The sequence below is a fragment of the Chelonia mydas genome, chromosome 4 (assembly GCF_015237465.2).
Source record: "Chelonia mydas isolate rCheMyd1 chromosome 4, rCheMyd1.pri.v2, whole genome shotgun sequence".
NCBI classification, from domain to species: domain Eukaryota; kingdom Metazoa; phylum Chordata; order Testudines; family Cheloniidae; genus Chelonia; species Chelonia mydas.
Window position 1 is genome coordinate 105918906 of NC_057852.1, and position 19554 is coordinate 105938459.

Genomic DNA, 19554 nt, shown 5'->3' on the forward strand with positions numbered 1-19554 from the left:
GAGAGACAGTGTCTGGATAAATGGATTCAGAGTGTGCCCAACTGCCAGTAGAGGAAAGTTTAATCAAATCTGAGCTGCTGCAGATGGCAGCACCTATTCAGGTCACCTGGATCCATGGAGACACCAAGACATAAGAGTTTACAAACCAGGAATATAAGTAAGGGGTCAGATGAGCTAACACTGGATGAGGGGTGTCAGATGAGCTAACACTGGATGAGGGGTGTCCTCATTACCTGGTCATTTATCACAGCAAGATATTAGGAACATCTGAGGTTCTCTCTCCTCCCAGGGTATTTCTATGCCCTGGTCTACACTAGGAGTTGAGTTCGAATTTAGCAGCGTTAAATCGATTTACCCTTGCACCCGTCCACATGACGAAGCCCTTTTTTTCGACTTAAAGGGCTCTTAAAATCGATTTCCTTACTCCACCCCCGACAAGGGGATTAGCGCTGAAATAGGCCTTGCTGAGTCAAATTTGGGGTATTGTGGATGCAATTAGATGGCATTGGCCTCCGGGAGCTATCCCAGAGTGCTCCATTGTGACCACTCTGGACAGCACTCTCAACTCAGATGCACTGGCCAGGTAGACAGGAAAAGGCCCATGAACTTTTGAATTTCATTTCCTGTTTGGCCAGCGTGGCAAGCTGCAGGTGAGTGCAGAGCTCATCAGCAGAGGTGACCATGCAGAGCTCATCAGCAGAGGTGACCATGATGGAGTCCCAGAATCGCAAAAGAGCTCCAGCATGGACCAAACGGAAGGTATGGGATCTGATTGCTGTATGGGGAGAGGAATCCATGCTATCAGAACTCTGTTCCAGTTTTTGAAATGCCAAAACATTTATCAAAATCTCCCAGGGCATGAAGGACAGAGACCATAACAGGGACCCGAAGCAGTGCCACATGAAACTTAAGGAGCTGAGGCAAGCCTACCAGAAAACCAGAGAGGCAAACAGCCACTCCGAGTCAGAGCCCAAAACATGCTGCTTCTATGATTAACTGCATGCCACTTTAGGGGGTTCAGCCCACCGCTGCCCCATCCATGTTGTTTGCTTCCATCTCCACTGAAGGAGTCAACACGGAAGCAGGTTTTGGGGATGAGGAAGATGATGATGATGAGGTTGTAGATAGCTCACAGCAAGCAAGCGGAGAAACCAGTTTTCCCGACAGCCAGGAGCTGTTTCTCACCCTGGATGTGGAGCCAGTACCCCCGAGTCCCACCCAAGACTGCCTCCCGGACCCTCCAGGCAGAGAAGAGACCTCTGGTGAGTGTACCTTTTTAAATAGTATACATGGTTTAAAAGCAAGCGTGTTTAATGATTAATTTGCCCTGGCATTCGCGGCCAGTACAGCTACTGGAAAAATCTGTTAACGTGTCTGGGTATGGAGTGGAAATCCTCCAGGGACATCTCCATAAGGCTCTCCTGGATGTACTCCCAAAGCCTTTGCAAAAGGTTTCTGGGGAGGGCAGCCTTATTCCGTCCACCACGGTAGGACACTTTACCGCGCCAGGCCAGTAGCACATAGTCGGGAATCATTGCAGAACAAAGCATTGCAGTGTATGTTTGCTGGCGTTCAAACATCCATTCTTTATCTCTGTGTTATCCTCAGGACAGTGATATCATTCATGGTCACCTGGTTGAAATAGGGTGCTTTTCTTAAGGGGACATTCAGAGGTGGCCATTCCTGCTGGGCTGTTTGCCTGTGGCTGAACAGAAATGTTCCCCGCTCTTAGCCACGGGGAGGGGGGAAGGGTTAGCCACATGGTGGGGGGAGGCAAAACGGGACCTTGTAACAAAAGCACATGTGCTACGTATGTAATGTTAACAGCAAGGTTTACCATGAAAGAGTATACCCATTTTTCTATAAAATGTGTCTTTTTAAATACCACTGTCCCTTTTTTTTCCTTCCACCAGCTGCATGTGTTTCAAGGATCACAGGATCTTCTCCTTCCCAGACACTAGCGAAGATTAGAAGGTGAAAAAAAACGCACTCGCGATGAAATGTTCTCTGAGCTCATGCTGTCCTCCCACACTGACAGAGCACAGACAAATGCGTGGAGGCAGAAAATATCAGAGTGCAGGAAAGCACAAAATGACCAGGAGGAGAGGTGGCGAGCTGAAGAGAGGGCTGAAGTTGAAAGGTGGAGGCAGCATGATGAGAGGAGGCAGGATTCAATGCTGAGGCTCCTGGAGGATCAAACTAATATGCTCCAGCATATGGTTGAGGTGCAGGAAAGGCAGCAGGAGCACAGACCACTGCTACAGCCCATGTGTAACCAACCGCCCTCCTCCCCAAGTTCCATAGCCTCCTCACCCAGATGCCCAAGAACGCGGTGGGGGGGCCTCCAGCCACCCAGCCACTCCACCCCAGAGGATTGCCCAAGCAACAGAAGGCTGGCATTCAATAAGTTTTAAACTTTTAAAGTGCTGTGTGGCCTTGTCGTTCTCTCCTCTACCACCACTCCCGGGCTACCTTGGCACTCATCCCCCTATTTGTGTGATGAATTAATAAAGAATGCATGAATGTGAAGCAACAATGACTTTATTGCCTCTGCAAGCAGTGATCGAAGGGAGGAGGGGAGGGTGGTTAGCTTACAGGGAAGTAGAGTGAACCAAGGGCGAGGGGTTTCATCAAGGAGAAACAAACAGAACTCTCACACCGTAGCCTGGCCAGTCATGAAACTGGTTTTCAAAGCTTCTCTGATGTGCACCATGCCCTCCTGTGCTCTCCTAACCGTCCTGGTGTCTGGCTGTGCGTAACCAGCGGCCAGGCGATTTGCCTCAACCTCCCACCCCGCCATAAACTTCTCCCCCTTACTCTCACAGATACTGTGGAGTGCACAGCAAGCAGTAATAACAGTGGGAATATTGGTTTTGCTGAGGTCTCACCGAGTCAGTAAACTGCGCCAGCACACTTTTAAACATCCAAATGCACATTCTACCACCTGTGACAAAGCTCTGTCCTTGCCTCCCTGGGTCCCACGTTTCCTGGTGGATTTCGCTAGCCTCAGAGGCTCACTGTTACCCTCCATGTAACCCTTCTTTCTCTAGAGACAAGGGTCACAGTCTACTGAGCCATTTTCATTATAAGCCAGCAAGGGAGGTGAGGAGAAGTTATCCTTCCTTGCACAGTCTCTGTTGTCTCCCAGTCTCAGTGATTAATCAGGGGGCAAAGGTGTGTGGGGGGGAGCCTGGGCCCACCCTCTACTCCAGGCTCCAGCCCAGGGACCCTAATAGCATCAGCAATGGTAGATGACCTTTTAGAAACATGACATGTACAATTCCCTGGGCTACTTCCCCCACAGCAGCCCCACTCACTTCCTCAAGCTCCACTTCACCCTTACCTCAGGGCCTCCTTCCTTGTGCCTGATATGGTATGTACTATTCAGCCTCTCCACCAGCACAACATCCTTCCACAGCTCAAGACATGCACACCCACCTGACCAACTGGGAGGCTTTGAACTAGTTTCAGCCAGTCCCTGATTGGCTTCAGGTGTCCCAATCTACCTAGCATTCTCCCTGCCTTCTGGAAAGTTCTTAATTGGCCCCAGGTGTCTTAACTGACCTGGAGCAGCTTCCATTTCACTTAACCTGGTACCAGGGATTTGTTTAGCCTGGAGCTAATATATCTATCTCCCACTACTTTTCCATAGCCATCTGGCCTTGCCCCGTCACACACCATTCTGCACTTGCTCAGCCTGTAGTTGAACAGCTCCTGACTACTGCCCAGGCTGCCTGTGTATGGCTTCATGAGCCATGGCATTAAGAGGTAGGCTGGGTCCCCAAGGATAACTATAGGCATTTCAACATCCCCAGCGGTTATTTTCTGGTCTGGGAATAAAATCCCCTCCTGCAGCTTTTGAAACAGACCAGAGTTCCTAAAGATGTGAGCGTCATGAACCTTTCCCGGCCATCCCACATTGATGTTGGTGAAACGTCCCTTGTGATCCACCAGTGCTTGCAGCACTATTGAAAAGTACCCCCTGCGGTTTATGTACTCGCCAGTTGGTGCTCCGGTGCCAAGATAGGGATATGGGTTCCGTCTATGGCCCCACCACAGTTAGGGAATCCCATTGCAGCAAAGCCATCCACTATGACCTGCACATTTCCCAGGGTCACTACCCTTGATATCAGCAGATCTTTGATTGTGTTGGCTACTTGCATCACAGCAGTAGATTTGCCCCCGCAGTAGATTTGCCCACTCCAAATTGATTCCCAACTGACTGGTAGCTCTCTGGCATTGCAAGCTTCCACAGGACTATTGCCACTCGCTTCTCAACTGTGAGGGCTGCTCTCATCTTGGTATTCTTGTGCTTCAGGGCAGGGGAAAGCAAGTCATAAAGTTCCATGAAAGTGCCCTTACGCATGCGAAAGTTTCGCAGCCACTGGGAATCATCCCAGACCTGTAACACTATGCGGTCCCACCAGTCTGTGCTTGTTTCCCGGGCCCAGAATCAGTGTTCCACCACATGAACCTGCCCCATTAGCACCATGATGCCCACATTGCCAGGGCCCATGCTTTGAGAGAAGTCTGTGTCCATGTCCTCATCACTCTCTTCACCACGCTGACGTTGCCTACTCACTCCGTTTCACTTTGCCAGGTTCTGGTGTTGCATATACTGCTGGATAATGCGCGTGATTTTAATGTGCTCCTAATTGCCAAAATGATCTGAGCGGGCTCCATGCTTGTCGTGGTATGGCGTCTGCACAGAAAAAAGGCGTGGAACGATTGTCTGCTGTTGCCCTGACGGAGGGAGGGGCGACTGACAACATGGCTTACAGTGTTGGCTTACAGGGAATTAAAATCAACAAAGGGGGTGGCTTTACATCAAGGAGAAACAAAAACAACTGTCACACAGAAAGGCCCCCTCAAAGATTGAACTCAAAACCCTGGGTTTAGCAGGCCAATGCTCAACCCAGTGTGCAACCCACTGAGCTATCCCTCCCCCTGGTATTTCAGGCAGGACTGAATCTCCATTAAACTTTTCAAGGTGCCCCTGACAGACCTCACCGAAACGATTGTCGGCCGTTGATTTCACGAAGGGAGGGAGGGGGGAGCAAATCTGGTGTATTTCTTGTTTTGATCCACTCCATCTATTTTTACATCTTTGGCTGGCAGCAGACGGTGCAGTAGGACTGCTAGCCATCCTCATCTCCTGCCTGCTCTCCAGAAGACGGTACAACAGGACTGTCGGCAGGACTAAAGAGAATGACCTGGTCGAGTCACTCCTATTTTAGTCCCTGTGCCCATGTCTGCCCAGGCGCTCCTGACCGACCTTACTGAGGCAGCCAGGAGCACCTCGGACATGATGACGATGGTTATCAGGCATATTGCACCGTCTGCTGCCACAAGGCAATGGGTTGCTGCTGTGTAGCAATGCAGTACCGCGTCTGCCAGCACCCAGAAGACGTACAGTGACAGTGAGCTGAGCGGGCTCCATGCTTGCCGTGGCATGGCGTCTGCACAGGTAACTCAGGAAAAAAGGTGTGAAACGATTGTCTGCCGTTGCTTTCACAAAGGGAGGAAGGGAGGGCCTGATGACATGTACCCAGAACCACCCGCGACAATGTTTTTGCCCCACTAGGCATTAGGATCTCAACCCAGAATTCCAATGGGTGGCGGAGACTGCGGGAACTGTGGGATAGCTACCCACAGTGCAACGCTCCAGAAGTCGACACTAGCCTCGGTACTGTGGAAGCACTCTGCCGAGTTAATGCACTTAAAGCATTTTGTGTGGGGACACACACAATCGACTATATAAAAACGATTTCTAAAAAACCGACTTCTATAAATTTGACCTAATTTCGTAGTGTAGACATACCCTATGAGAGGAGGCAAATGGGACCAGTGTAGTTAATTATTTCTCAGAAAAGCCATCTCTGACCTTCATTTCACACGTGACTCTCACCAGGGCCGCAAACAGAATTTTCCTAAGGAAGGGGCCAAAGTTCCCCTCCACTCCCAGCTCCAAGCTCTCTCTCCTTCACTCTTGCCTTGCACCCAGCCTGCACCCCACCCACTGCCTCTGCACCCAGCTTTGAGTTCTCCCACTGCACCCAACCCTGCAGTCTCCTTGCCCCACACCCAGCCCCATGCTCCCCACCCACATTGCCCTACAACCTGTCCTGAACTCATCCCCTGCTGCTCCCCAGTCTTAAGCTCTCTCATGCTGCACCTGTGTCCAGCCCACACTCTCCCCCCCTGCTCCACACATACACCCCTTCTGCTGCTCCACAGCCAGCCCCATGCTCTTCCCCCCACATTCATATATAGTACCAAAGGGACAGAGTTGATTCACTAAAGTGAGGGATGTTTAATTCTGAAATTCTTTACATTTGAATCTGCAGTTGCACTAGCCAAAAAAGATCAGTGTGCTTCAGAAATAGAATGATTACCTGTTAGCTTTGGAGTTGGGATAAAATTCCTTCTAATGTTATAGCAATATAAACTTAGTGACAATACCATCAAAGAATCTGGTTTTGACTTCTTTCAGGGATAGGATACTGGACTAGATGGACCTGGCACTTAGATACTACAGAGATAAGCATTACAAAAATGCTCATAAATAAATAGTGTTAAATTGAACCAGTCTGTTCTAGTATTATAATACCTACATACAATGTTTATTGTGCTATAACATTTAGTAATCACAATGTGTACAACTACCTCAGTTTAGTAATTGAGATGTTTCTTGCATGCCAGCCTAGTTTGCTGGAGAAACAAGGAGGGTGAGGTAATATCTTTTATTGGACCAGCTTCTGTTTGTTTGAGAGATAAACTTTGAGCTTATGCAGAGCTCTTCTTCAGGTCTTCTCTAGTTCGCTGGTATCACTGATCAATCTAGTCATTATTCAGATGATGCTCAGCTCTTTGGTCAAAATTCAGTCCTGATTTATTTGGACACTTATTCACTGAAATCAACATATTTTTACCTCAGGTGAAATCCTGTCCTCACTGAAGTCAGTGGCAAAACTCTCTTTGATTTCAGTGAGGCCAGGATTTCACACCTCCTTGCACAGTCTGAGTTTGGTCATATCATGTCTCTTTTTATCAGCTCAGGGTACTGGCGTTAATGCTCTGCATGTGCTGGGACAGGATTATCTGAGCAACGACATCTCAATCTCTACCCTAAAATGACAATTAAGATCAACTGGGCAGGTTTCGCTTCCACTTCCTGGGATTAGAGTCAGTAGGATTGATGTCAGGGCTTTCATAGTTGAGCTCCCTGCTCTGAAAGGCCATGGAGGGATGCAAATTCCAAAGCCTAGTAAGCTTCAAGACAGGAAGTAAGCTGTATTATTTGTCTGATTCGGGCTGCGTGTTTTTATTCCTGATTGCGATGGGATGTACAAACTAGGGCACCATAGTCCCGGTATATAGCCTGTCCCAGTGGTGCCCCTAGGAATAGGCCCATCAAGCCAAAGAGTGGCATAGGTCTTGAGTAAAATCCCAACAGGAGTTTCAGAGTCCCAGCTGAGGACATCTCCCTGGGCTGTAACTAAGGGTTCCTCTTATAGAATGAGAGACAGAGGTTTGCTGACCAGAAGTCAGAACATAGCGCTCCAGAGACTCCCACTTTTTTAATGTTTGAAGTTTACGGATAGTTAAGTTACATGAGACTTTGCTGGTTTGTGTTCGTTTAGCTGAACAAGGACCTTGTAAATAAACTGGAAACTCAGAGACTTTTCTGCTTAACTAGGACCTCCTGTGAAAGAGCACAGCTTTCTTTCCAACCACTCAGATCCTGGCCCTCTCTCATGGACAAAATGGTGACATGGTTGCAGACATTTCTGGGGGCAGCCACAGTAATTTTTAATACTATCCATGGGGTGGGGGAGGGTAGTCATATGCTTTTTAGGTGTGTAATTAAGTGCTACATCAATAAGTACCCTATTAATCTATAATCAAAAATAAAAATCCACAGCTTCCTGATTCTTAAACTTCCTGTGCTTATATAGCTGAACAATATAGAATTGTGTTGAGAAGGAAAGAACGCTCCCACTGGTACCTGTCTGAGTTAGGGATTACTCTATAGCTTGAGAATATGCCAGGCAGCCCAAGTGTAGTTTTAGAAATATCAGATTCTGCAAAGCTAACATTTGGCCCTCTCATCAAGCTTGTATTTGTTAATGCTGCTTTGTGTTTCTGACACCTTGCATTTTAAAAAAAAACATATATTTTTAGAATCTTTGAGTCTTGGGCTCTCTGGAGTTCAAAAACAGGAAGTCCCTGTAGTCAGTATGCTATGCCAGACCACCAGAAAAAAAAAGAGTAAACCATCACTATTTTGTAATTACAATTGTGCAGTGGGCTTTGACAGTTTTTTAAAATAGTTTCCTGCCTCAGCAGGAAACATCCTGTTATTCATGTAGCACTCTTTGCTACCTAATGTGAAGGTGTCATATTTTCAAGTTTATATAGAAATTGTGTTTCACAAACCCTACTGTACCAGTTCTGCTCTCAGTTACACCTGTGCAACGCCATTGACCTCATCAGGGGCTGCAGAGGCATAACAGACAGCAAAATTAGACCCATTGGATGACTATTTTTTGGAACGAGCTCTCTTATTTTTTCCACAGAGAGCGCCAAAATTCCTTTGGAAGGTGTCCTCTGCCTCCACAACAGCACAATCCTTCTGTTACCTATGTGGCTTCCACATATTGTACATCCTTTCAGCTTTCTGTACTTTATCTCAGGCAGAGCCTTAATGGAAGGCAAGACACCTTCAAACCTGTAGATATTCAGCATGTCAGGGCTACAAACAGGAGATGTCAAACTCTGTCAGACTGAGATGTTAAGAGAGATACCTAACCAGAACTGAGGAGAATAGAAAAAGCTAGAGTGATCACTAAAGTAGAAAAACCAATGATCTGTTAATGAAATTTATTGTCTCAGAACAACATGTAAACAATGGCAACAAATGCATGGGGCAAATCCACTTTCAAGCATACCTGAATGAAAAATATTATAGATTCAATTTCCAAAAGGGAAAAGGAAATTGTTAATCAGCAGCAACCTGACACTGAGTGAACAAAAACCAGTTAAACCAATATCATATTACATTATACTAAAGATTTTTTTTAAAAGGGGACAAAGAGGACCCAGGGAATGATAGACCAGTCAGCCTGACTTTGATACCTGGAAAGATACTGGAACAAGTGATTAAACAATCCATTTGTAAGCACCTATAGGACAATAGGGTTATAAGGGATAACCAGCATGTATTTATCTAGGACAAATCTTGCCAGACCAACCTAATTTCCTCTTTTGACAGGGTTACTGGCCTGATGGAAAGGGAGGAACCAGTATATGTGACACATCTTGTTTTTATTAAGGCTTTTGACAAGCCCACGTGACATTCTCAAAACTAGGGAAATTGGTGTCGATGAAATTACTATCAGAGGAGTGCACAACTGATTGAGAGATCTTACTCAAAGAGCAGTTGCCAATTGTTCAGTGTCAACTGGGAGGACACATCTAGTGGGGTTCTACAGGCATCAGTCCTGGACCAATATTTTCATGAATGACTTTGACAATAGAAGGCAGAGTACATTTATACAAGTTGCAGATGACATCAACTTGGAAGGGATTGCAAATTCTTTGGAGGACAGAATTAATTTCAAAACAACTTTGACAAATTAGAGAATTGGTTTGAAATCCACAAGATGAAATTCAGTAATAACAAGTGCAAAGTACTTCACTTAGGAACAAAAAGATCAAAAGCCACAAAATGGGAAATAATTGGCTAGGCAGTATCTGGGGGTAATAGTGGATCAGAAAGTGAATATAAGTCAGCAATGTGAAGTAGTTGCAAAAAAAGGCTAATATGATTTTGGGGTATATTAACAGGAGTGTTGTATGCAAGGAGGTAACTGTCCCACTCTCCTCAGCTAGTCAGGCCTCAGTTGAAGTACTGTGTCCAATTTTGGGCACTGCACTTAGGAAAGACGTTGATAAATTGGAGAAAGTCCAGAGGAGAGCAACAAAAATGATATAAGGTTTATAAAATCTGACTCATAAAGAAACGTTAAAAAAAATGGGTATGTTTAGTCCTGAGAACAGAAGATTGAAGGGGGGCCATGATACCAGTCTTCAAATATGTTAAGGGTTGTTATAAAGAGGATGATGATCAATTGTTCTCCACGTCCACTAAAGGTGGGGCAAGGGGTAATGGGTTTAATCTATAGGAAGGGAGATTTAGATTAGATATTAGAAAAACTTTGTAATTATAAGGATAGTTAAGTTCTGGAAAAAGCTTCCAAGGGAGGTTGTGGAATCTGCATCGCTGGAGGTTTTTAAGAACAGCTTGGACAAACACCTGTCAGGGATGGTCTAGGTTTACTTGGTCCTGCCTCAGCGCAGGGGGCTGGACTTGATGACCTATCAAGGTCCCTTCCAGCCCTATATTTCTCTGATTCTTTGAGACAATAACATATTAAAATTACTAAAACAAAACAGCTGACCTTCGAAAAAAGTGACATTTCATTCATCTCACACAAGAATGCTGGAACTACAGAAATAAGACATAAGAGTGAAAGACTGACCAAGTATAATTTAAAACTAGTGATCATTAGATCAATAACAAAGAATTCATCTAGGAAAACTGGGAACTGATCAATGTAAAAGCAAGCACAAAAAGTTATGTTTTGTCCAGGAATGTCTGGACACGGAGAAGAAATTGTCACCTAATGTCAGCAGAAAAAATTGTCTAAATGCCAACAGCAAAAAGAAAATGTGAAAATCGCAACAAAAAGAAACATTTATCATTCACAAATTTCCATGTCACCTGTGGCAAACTCTGGGAACAAACTTTCCACAGGGACGAGAATGAGTATTACTGGCAATAGATTATTATTCCAAATATTGTGAAATCTCTCCCTGGAAGGGAGATTGAAATAAATCACACAATAGAATAACCACTCCAGAATGTTTTGTTAGATCCGAGGAGAGACAAATCTGAAGACGCACCCACTTTTAATTTTAAAAAAATCTTGAAGTTTGCAAGAAATCGAAGACTGCAAGAAAACAAGGTATTTCAATTTTGGGAGTACAGGAACAGTCCTTTAAGCCACTGTTTCCCAAACTTGGGACACCGCTTGTTCAGGGAAAGCCCCTGGCGGGCCCGGCCGGTTTGTTTACCTGCCGCGTCCGCAGATTTGGCCTATCGCAGCTCCCACCGGCCGCGGTTCGCTGCTGCAGGCCAATGGGGGCTGTGGGAAGTGGCGGCCGGTACGTCCGTTGGCCCGCGCTGCTTCCTGCAGCCCCCATTGGCCTGCAGCGGCGAACTATGGCCGGTGGGAGCCGTGATCAGCCGAACCTGTGGATGCAGCAGGTAAACAAACTGGCCGGGCCCGCCAGGGCCTTTCCCTGAACAAGCGGCGTCCCAAGTTTGGGAAACACAGCTTTAAGCAATTGTGAATCAATGGCTCCAAGGCTGATGCACCGGTGACTCCAATGTACTGGTATAAAGTCTCATTCAGAGCAATTGCTAATCCAGGATGTCCATAAAACCCATTAGAATTTTTTTGATCAAATAAAAACAAATAGACAAAACAGAAAATGCTACTGTAATAGATGACTCAAAGTGCTTCCAAAGTTAAGTGTGCCTTCTAGTTTGTACCCAGTCCATCACTGCTTCACAGTTCTCACACGGACAAGATTCTTTATTTCATTAGACAACTCGAATGCCTTCTCTAGGGTACAGGACTGGCCCTACCATACACATGCCTGGGACGCTTTCAGGCTAGATTATTGCCATACAATCTACTTAGTGCCTTGATGAGCATCTGGAAACCAGCTGGTGCAGAATGCAATGCTTACTCCCTGGAAGGGGATGGGGTGGAAGAGTGTTGTGAGTATTTTACTTTGGTACGCACCACACTGATCTGGCTACAGGTTGAGCATTTTAAGGGGGCTTATTATGATTAGAGCTGGGAGATGGATTTTAGTCAAATATATGACAAACTTAGCCATTTGTTCATAAACAGACTCATTTTTACACATTTGTTCACTATTCTACATTATTTAACAAATGCCCAATGCAAACAAATCTGTAAGTGCTGGAATATTGAAAAAAATCTCCTGTATATTTTAGCTACTATTAGGATCAATCATATAAATACAGGGCCATATAAGTATCTAGCTAGAAATTTTATTTGGCCAGATTTGTGTGCCGTTCCTATGTATTAACGCTGGTGAAAATTAAATATATTATAGTAGCATCCAGAGGCCTCAGTCAGGATCCAGGCCACATTGTGCTACACTCTGTACAAAATCATATGTAGACATTATGCCTGTCTTGAGGAGCTTATATTATTCAGTGGGAGTGTTGCTTTCCAGTAAAAGTCTTATAGCCTAAATAGCATAAAATAGATTAATCTGGTTCACCTGCAAGATGTATTGGGCCAAATGCATCCCTGAGTACTAAAGTCTATGGCTTACACCAGAGATGAATTTTGTCCATTCTATTAAGCAGAGGGCCAGTCGGTATATCATGGGAATTCTATTCTGTCTCAAAGAACTGTCAAATGAAATGTGCTAGTGATGCACATTAAATATATATAAAACCTGCAAAACTTGGTACAGATGGATCCAGTATGCGCAGGATACTCCTGTCATATACAAAGTTTTTCTCCTTTGATAGAAATTACTATTATGTTTGATGCATATAGAAAATACAGCTCATTCAGATACCACTGAAAAAACAAAAAATATACATTTTAGTGGGGGATAGAGGAAGTCTCATCATGAAAATACCTTCTAAAGTCATTCATGTTAATGGGAGTTAGATTTCAGTGTGCAGAGAAGAGACCCTCAATGAATTTTTTTAAGCATAGATATTAAAAAATGAACCTTTTGCCAAAGTGAAAGATGAGAATGAACACACCAAGGGCCCAGTTGTGAGGCCCAGCCAGTATGGGGAATTCTGGGAGAAATGTAGCACCTTGAAACTCCTGAGGAGTTCATCTGTCATACCATCCCTTTAGACGTGACACCGTGAGCTCCACTTGATACCTAGTCAAAGAGCTCACAAATGAAGGCCATGTAAGGACATGGATAGACAGCTGACTCTACTGGCTAGGGTGGAGGAGGTTGGGTCAATAGCCCCACGTCCTCCCCATTCCTTTGGAAAGGGCTAACACTCAGAGTAGAACTGGAGTGGAGGAGGAGGGATCACAAGCACTGAGCAGCCCTTGCTCTGGTTTTGTAGTGAATAAAATACAAGTCACCTCTAACAAAGGAAAGATCATCCATAATAAGGGATAGGCATAAATTACTCTGTGTCCACTCACATTTTGGGTGCACATTCACAGGATTATGCTCCTGAAATTGTCCTTTAACTCTAAAATGATGGATTTTAGCTACACAGCAGGAGCCTCAAAGAGACTGGAGACTCACTTAAAGGGAAATCAGTTCTCTATTGTATAAATAATACAAATAACTGCATGAAATGTATGTCTCACAGATTCCATGCTGGAACTATTAAAACCCCAAAGTTAAAATCCAGCATACTGCGTGACCACAATAATGATTAATTTATGGAAAAATGAAGGGCTATTTTGTGTGTGTGTTCAGCAGTAAACAGCACAAGTTCTCATTTTTCCACTTAAAAGAGGCCCTAGGGATTCCAACATATTTTTAAAAGGCAAACACCCTTTTCACACTTTGTACCAGATCTCCATTCAGTAATACACTAGATTTTTCATATTTTCATCCTAGTTACTAAGTACTGTAGGTCAGTCAAGTATCTTTAAAGCACGAAAACTGGACCTGGTTGAAGTTAGGAGTAAATCTAATGCAGTGGGGCTCACACTGCCACAGCAAGGGCAACATCTACTTTACTGAAAATAGATTAGATTTGAATACTTTTAATCAGATTGTGCATCCCACAGAGACTATAGGTCACATCATGGAGTGTTTCATCTTGATCCAAGCAACCAGTTAGATCTAGGATTCCTGTACTGTTGAGGGATAATCCCAACTATCGTTCTGTAGATGGACTAAATGGAACCCCCCCCCCACCACCACCACGACCTCCAGTCACATGTGGATGCACGCACACACACAAAGAGAAAAAGTGCTTCAGTTCTGTAGGGACTGTCTTGGGCCTGAAACAGGAGAATGGAGGGTGGATGGAAATACTATCCCTACTCAATACAGTAAGCAGCCAGTACTGGAGAGATTCTTCATCAACTGTGTATTTAGGCTGGTGTCTGGTATTAACACTGGAAGTGATGGCTGATTCCAATCACTTCATCATCAAGCTGGCAATGCAAAATCCCAAATCCTAGAACAGCAGCAAAGCTGAAGTCTTTAAATGAGGTGCCCCGTATATCAGTTATAAATTGAACTTCCTGGCATCATGGTGCATCTCATGTCCAGCAGTTGAACAGGCAATAAAAAATGATCCAATTGTAGCACCAAATGGGTGGGCAAGATACATCCTAACTACGTAATGCTCTTCCAAGTCAGGACAATAGAAATGGCTGTTTTCTAAAGAAACTTTCTCTTAATGCTGTTAGGAATATAGAATATCATTCAAAACTGTTTTTAGCAGCAGTTCCCCTGAAATCCCTACTCATGCCCCAGAAGATTAATAAATGCATTGGCAATTTGCCACGCAGCCTAAATGGTGATGTGGTGTCCAAAACTTGTTTAGCATCTGACACTGACCTAAATGGAAGCTGAATACAGAATCCTATGCTTGGTTTGAAATGGGAAGAGTCTTTAGATCCTTTCAGTGAATAAAACCATCGACATCTCTGTGTTTAATCTTGTGGGTTTGTCTATTTCTGGCTGCGTATTGTTATCGTGACACACACCTGTTACTTTGGACACACACTGTACAGGAAAAGGTTATATAAATCTCATGCTTAGGAAGTGATTCCACGGATTTTCAACTACCATATATATATATCTTGAAGATCATGGAATTCTGTATCCAATAATGAATTATTCTGCTGGAGTGGAACAGCAGACAATTATCAGTATCTCAGAGATCCTGCAAATTTCATTTAATCCTACTGTACAACTCTCTTTCCTTAGATTCAAAAGGAATCCCATTGATCCAGAAAGTTTTAGTAGCTTTTTGGGACATAAACTTTGTAGAACACATTATATTTATATATATTATTATTTTATATATATATGCTTTGCTGCTGTTCTGGGCTTGGTTTAGATCTAAAAACTATTGAGGTTATTTGGATACTTTTTCTAATGATTTACAATACCCCCTGAGACTGGAAGCAAGCCAGGTTTTTTTGGAAACCTAAAACCTTTCTTTTTTATAGTTTTGAAAATCCTTGGAGTTTAGCTTTGAACTTTAACCAAGAAATGTTATATCTCCTAAACAATGGCATTTGTTGATTGGATGAAGGACTAGATCAATATTGGTTTTGGCAACTGGCTTTGGCTGTGTTTGCCTGCAAAAATATGCAGGTTGTGGTGTCAAAAAATTATGTCAGTTCCTCAACTTGTGCCTCTTTTTCTTGGAGCTATGCCTGAAAGTTTCCAAAGTTACTTCTGAAAGTTAACCTAGAGTCCTCCTCAGCAAAGGAAGTTCACATCAAATAATGGAATGTAATCTACTATTGTGAACTAGCAGCAGCCTTTACTCTGCCTGTTTTCACGATGTTATCACATATGAAATCAAACAGTATGAGAAGGAAGATAATCAAGGAGACTTCATAATATAACTGACCTCTATGTAACAGAAGTGTTAAAAGCATAGGGCCTGATTCTCATTTATACTAATTTAAACCATGGATTTAAACCACTCTGGCAGTCTAAAAGGGCCTTAAAGTGTAAATATATATTCATATATTTTAAGGCCAGAAGGTACCGTTGTGATCATCTAGTCTGAACTCCAGCATAACACAGGCCACAGAACTTCCCTAAATTTATTGCTGGGTGAAGTCCAATAGCTGTGGTTGAACTAGGGCAGGGGTTCTCAAACTTCATTGCACCATGACCCACTTCTAACAACAAAAATTACTACACGACTCCAGGAGGAGAGACGGAAGCCTGAGCCCACCCGAGCCCTGCCACCCCAGGTGGGGGGGCCAAAGCCTGAGCCCCACTGCCCTGAACTGGGGGGCCAGAGCCCAAGGGCTTCAGCCCCAGAAAGGGGGCCTGTAATGTGAGCCCCACCAACCCGGGCTGAAGCCTTCAGGCTTCAGCTTCAACCCCAGGCGGTGGGGCTCAAGCTTCGGTTTTGGTCCTGAGCGGTGGGGCTCGAGCTTTGGCTTTGTGCCCCAGGAAGTCTAAGCCAGCCCTGGTAACCCATTAAAATGTGGTCATGACCCACTTTGGGGTCCCAACCCACAGTTTGAGAACTGCTGGACTAGGGTGTATCTTTAAGGACATTTTCCAATCTTGATTTTAAAGTTTCCAAAGATGGAGAATCCATACAACCCTTGATATACTGTTCCAAAGGTTAATTACCCTCACTGATACAAAAAGTGTACCTTATTTTGAGTCTGAATTTGTCTAGCTTCAGTTTCCAGCCGTTGAATCATGTTATTCCTTTGTCTGCGAGGTTGAAGAGCCCTCTATTATCATATTTCTTCTCCCCACGTAGGTACTTATAGTCTGATCAAGTAACTCCTTTACCTTCTCTTTGATAAGCTAAGCAGATTGAATTCCTTGAGTCTGTTGCTATATGGCATGTTTTCCAATCCTTTATTCATTTTTGTGGTTCTTTTCTGCACCCTTCCCAATTTATCAATATCCCTTTTGAATTGTGGACACCAGAAGTGGACATACTATTTCAATGGAGGTTGCATTGGGACCAAATATAGAAATAACCCTGTTTGCTATTCCTGTTTGCCCACTCATGATGTTGCGTGGTGACTGATTTGTATTCTAAATCTTGGTGCTAGGCAGCACCCCCTTGCTGTCAAGGAGGCATCAGTCATTCAGAGACTTCAAAAACTAGGTCTGTTCAAAGACCCAAGGGTCGAAACCACACACTTCTCACAGAGGCACAAACAAACAGGGTCCTCTTCAGGGGCCTGAAACCCAAGCCACTTAGAGACGAACAATGAACAGGTGGGCCAATCACGCCACTCATCAAGTCCCATTACCTCCAAGCACAAGTACATAACTATGCCCCGTAAAACTCCCCTGTTTGCCTCTCCTGTTTGTCCATAATGGACTATTTTTTATAACAGAAGCACTTCCCTATAAGCAGATGTTCACTCTGACCCAAATATCACTGTGCACATTGCACTGCGCTGATGCTATTTTGGGCTGTTCTTCCAATTCTCTAAAGAATTTAACTAATTCACTATATAAGTACTCCCACTGTATTAAAGAAAAAAATATTTAAATACTATGTATTGAAAACATCAGGAAATAAGGCACTGACGAGAAAACAACTGAAGAACTTTGCATTATAATGAAGAACCAGAAATAGGATTTGTATGGAAAGAATTATCCAGTCCTACCACATAAGGATACATTATGTTGTTTGGGCCACAAACAATGTGTATTTTTCTAATTTTCTCCATTATTCTTTTGAATGCTGTGATGCCTGCCATAATTTAAGGCAAAAGTCTTCTAAAACCATTTGATCAGTGTATGTATCCCCATGCTTTGCTTTGATAATTTACCCCATCATATGGATCAGAGGGTCATCTACACACCTGATTTCGGAACAAACCCTGTACTTTCTGAAGCATCCCATAGTTGAAGTGGAATTAAAATGTAAACATTTCTGTGTTTATTATCACAATGAACACAGCTAAGCGATTTTTCTGTGGAACATTCAAGTCTACTGGCAGTACTTGATGAAGAGACTGCAGCTACTGTAATATACCCTAAGAATTTCAGGAGTCTTCAGATTGAAGGAATGGTCAATCCTGTGATTTTTATCTAATCACTTCTTCATCTAGTACTGCTGCAAAGTAATGGTTAAGTCCATAAAAATATTATTCACATAAGTTAATACACTTCCTCCTTAGATTAATTTGATGCATTTTCTCCTGAGGGAAATCAATGTACAGTGCCTACTGGAGTACCTCCTCCTCCAAACTGGGCCTTGGTGGCACAGAAATCTGTAATTGACTTCAATGGAAATTACATATCTGTACTTGCTATGACATCAGGAGCAGATGGTCTAATGAGCAATCTGTTTCTTATGTCTGGCCTTCTTTTTAGGGAAAATGTCTTCTTTTACAGTGAAGCCAATATAAAGTGTGTGTGCGCGCACGTGGGGGAAACATCATTCGCAAGGGAAACAGTTTCAAGAATGCAAGTATTATTATTAGCTGAGCAGAAGGAAATGACTTGGAGATGAGAGTTTTGTTAGGTTTGGGTTAAAGTGTTGAAGTATAGATGTTCAAGCAGTTTGCAGACCATCTGAGCCACAAAGTCTGTGTTTCTCCTACATCCCCCTTCCCAAACACACCCGACGGAGGCTGGCATCGTTGATTGGGATATGTTGTTACTAGTTTAAAGTGGGAAATGGGAGGCAATTTACATGTTCCATTTGAAAGGCTAAATGAAACTCACTAGGTCTACAAAAAGGTTTAGACTTCCTGGTTCATGTCTTGATTAGGTTATATTCCTCTTTCACTATGACTGTCACATCGGTAAAGTAACCTTTTACAAAGCTACTGCTGAGAAATCCAGACCAACTTTAAAGAATTCATTTACTTTCATTAAACATACAATGCCAGGGACCAGCTATTAACGTGCTTTATTACAGGATGATTTTGGTTTGAAAGAGTGATCTTAGTAAGAAGAGAAAAATGAGTCAGTAATTTGTGGAAGTTGCTGTAGGCATAAAACATCTTAACCACAAAAGGCGGGGGTGTGGGGGAATATAGAGATGAGTTTTGCCTATGCTTCTAAAAATATCATCCAAAAGACTTTGTCACCCCAGTATTATAGGCATAGTCACACGCACACACACACACACACAGTTTCTCTGCCACCCCATATATAATATCTAGAAGACAATCCATTTAAAAGACTCTGGGCCAGATCTTCCAGGGCAGCATGGCTGTTTTAAGCTTCACTAGGCAAGAGAGAATCACCCCAGTGTAAAGTGATACTCCAGTGGCATAGGTCCAGCATAGGGTCTGTTACACCACACACCCTGCTGAAGTTAGCAGAAGAAAAGGGAAGTGGCTGGAATGCCTCAAGCCCTGCAAATTTTCAGCTGCATTTTCAGCCCCCTGTAGCTCTGACATAAATTAGAGCAGCCCTCATGTTCTCTGACCCAAAGAATGTAGTTTGACACAAGTGAGACAAGAAAAGGGTACAGAAAGGAGAGAGGAAGCACTACAGAAAAAAAAATTAAAAGAGCACATTATTACTTAACAAGGATCTGCTCCTAAGTCCATAGAAGTCAATGGAAAGACTATCTAAGATACCTATATGCCCCCCATTACCACAGTGTGACAGAGGTAGCAACCCCATTAAATATTTTTGGAGGCCATAGTATATTAAGTCAACAAATCACTGTGGGCCAGGGATTGTATGCAGCACCTCCAGGAATCAAAAACCAGTGTGAGTACGGTGGTGAATCTCTTAGGCTGTAAACACCTC

The 19554-nt window shown here is 43.7% G+C and overlaps 1 long non-coding RNA gene across 1 annotated transcript; it reads right to left on the bottom strand.

The window, feature by feature from the left end:
• Positions 1 to 857: 857 nt before the first annotated feature.
• Positions 858 to 18079, bottom strand: LOC122465371. The gene is made up of 3 exons (XR_006290165.1): positions 18068 to 18079; positions 17951 to 17955; positions 858 to 1049 (listed from the first exon to the last, which is right to left on the bottom strand). It is a non-coding gene; the product is annotated as an uncharacterized LOC122465371 (long non-coding RNA).
• Between the last annotated feature and the right edge of the window lie 1475 nt (positions 18080 to 19554).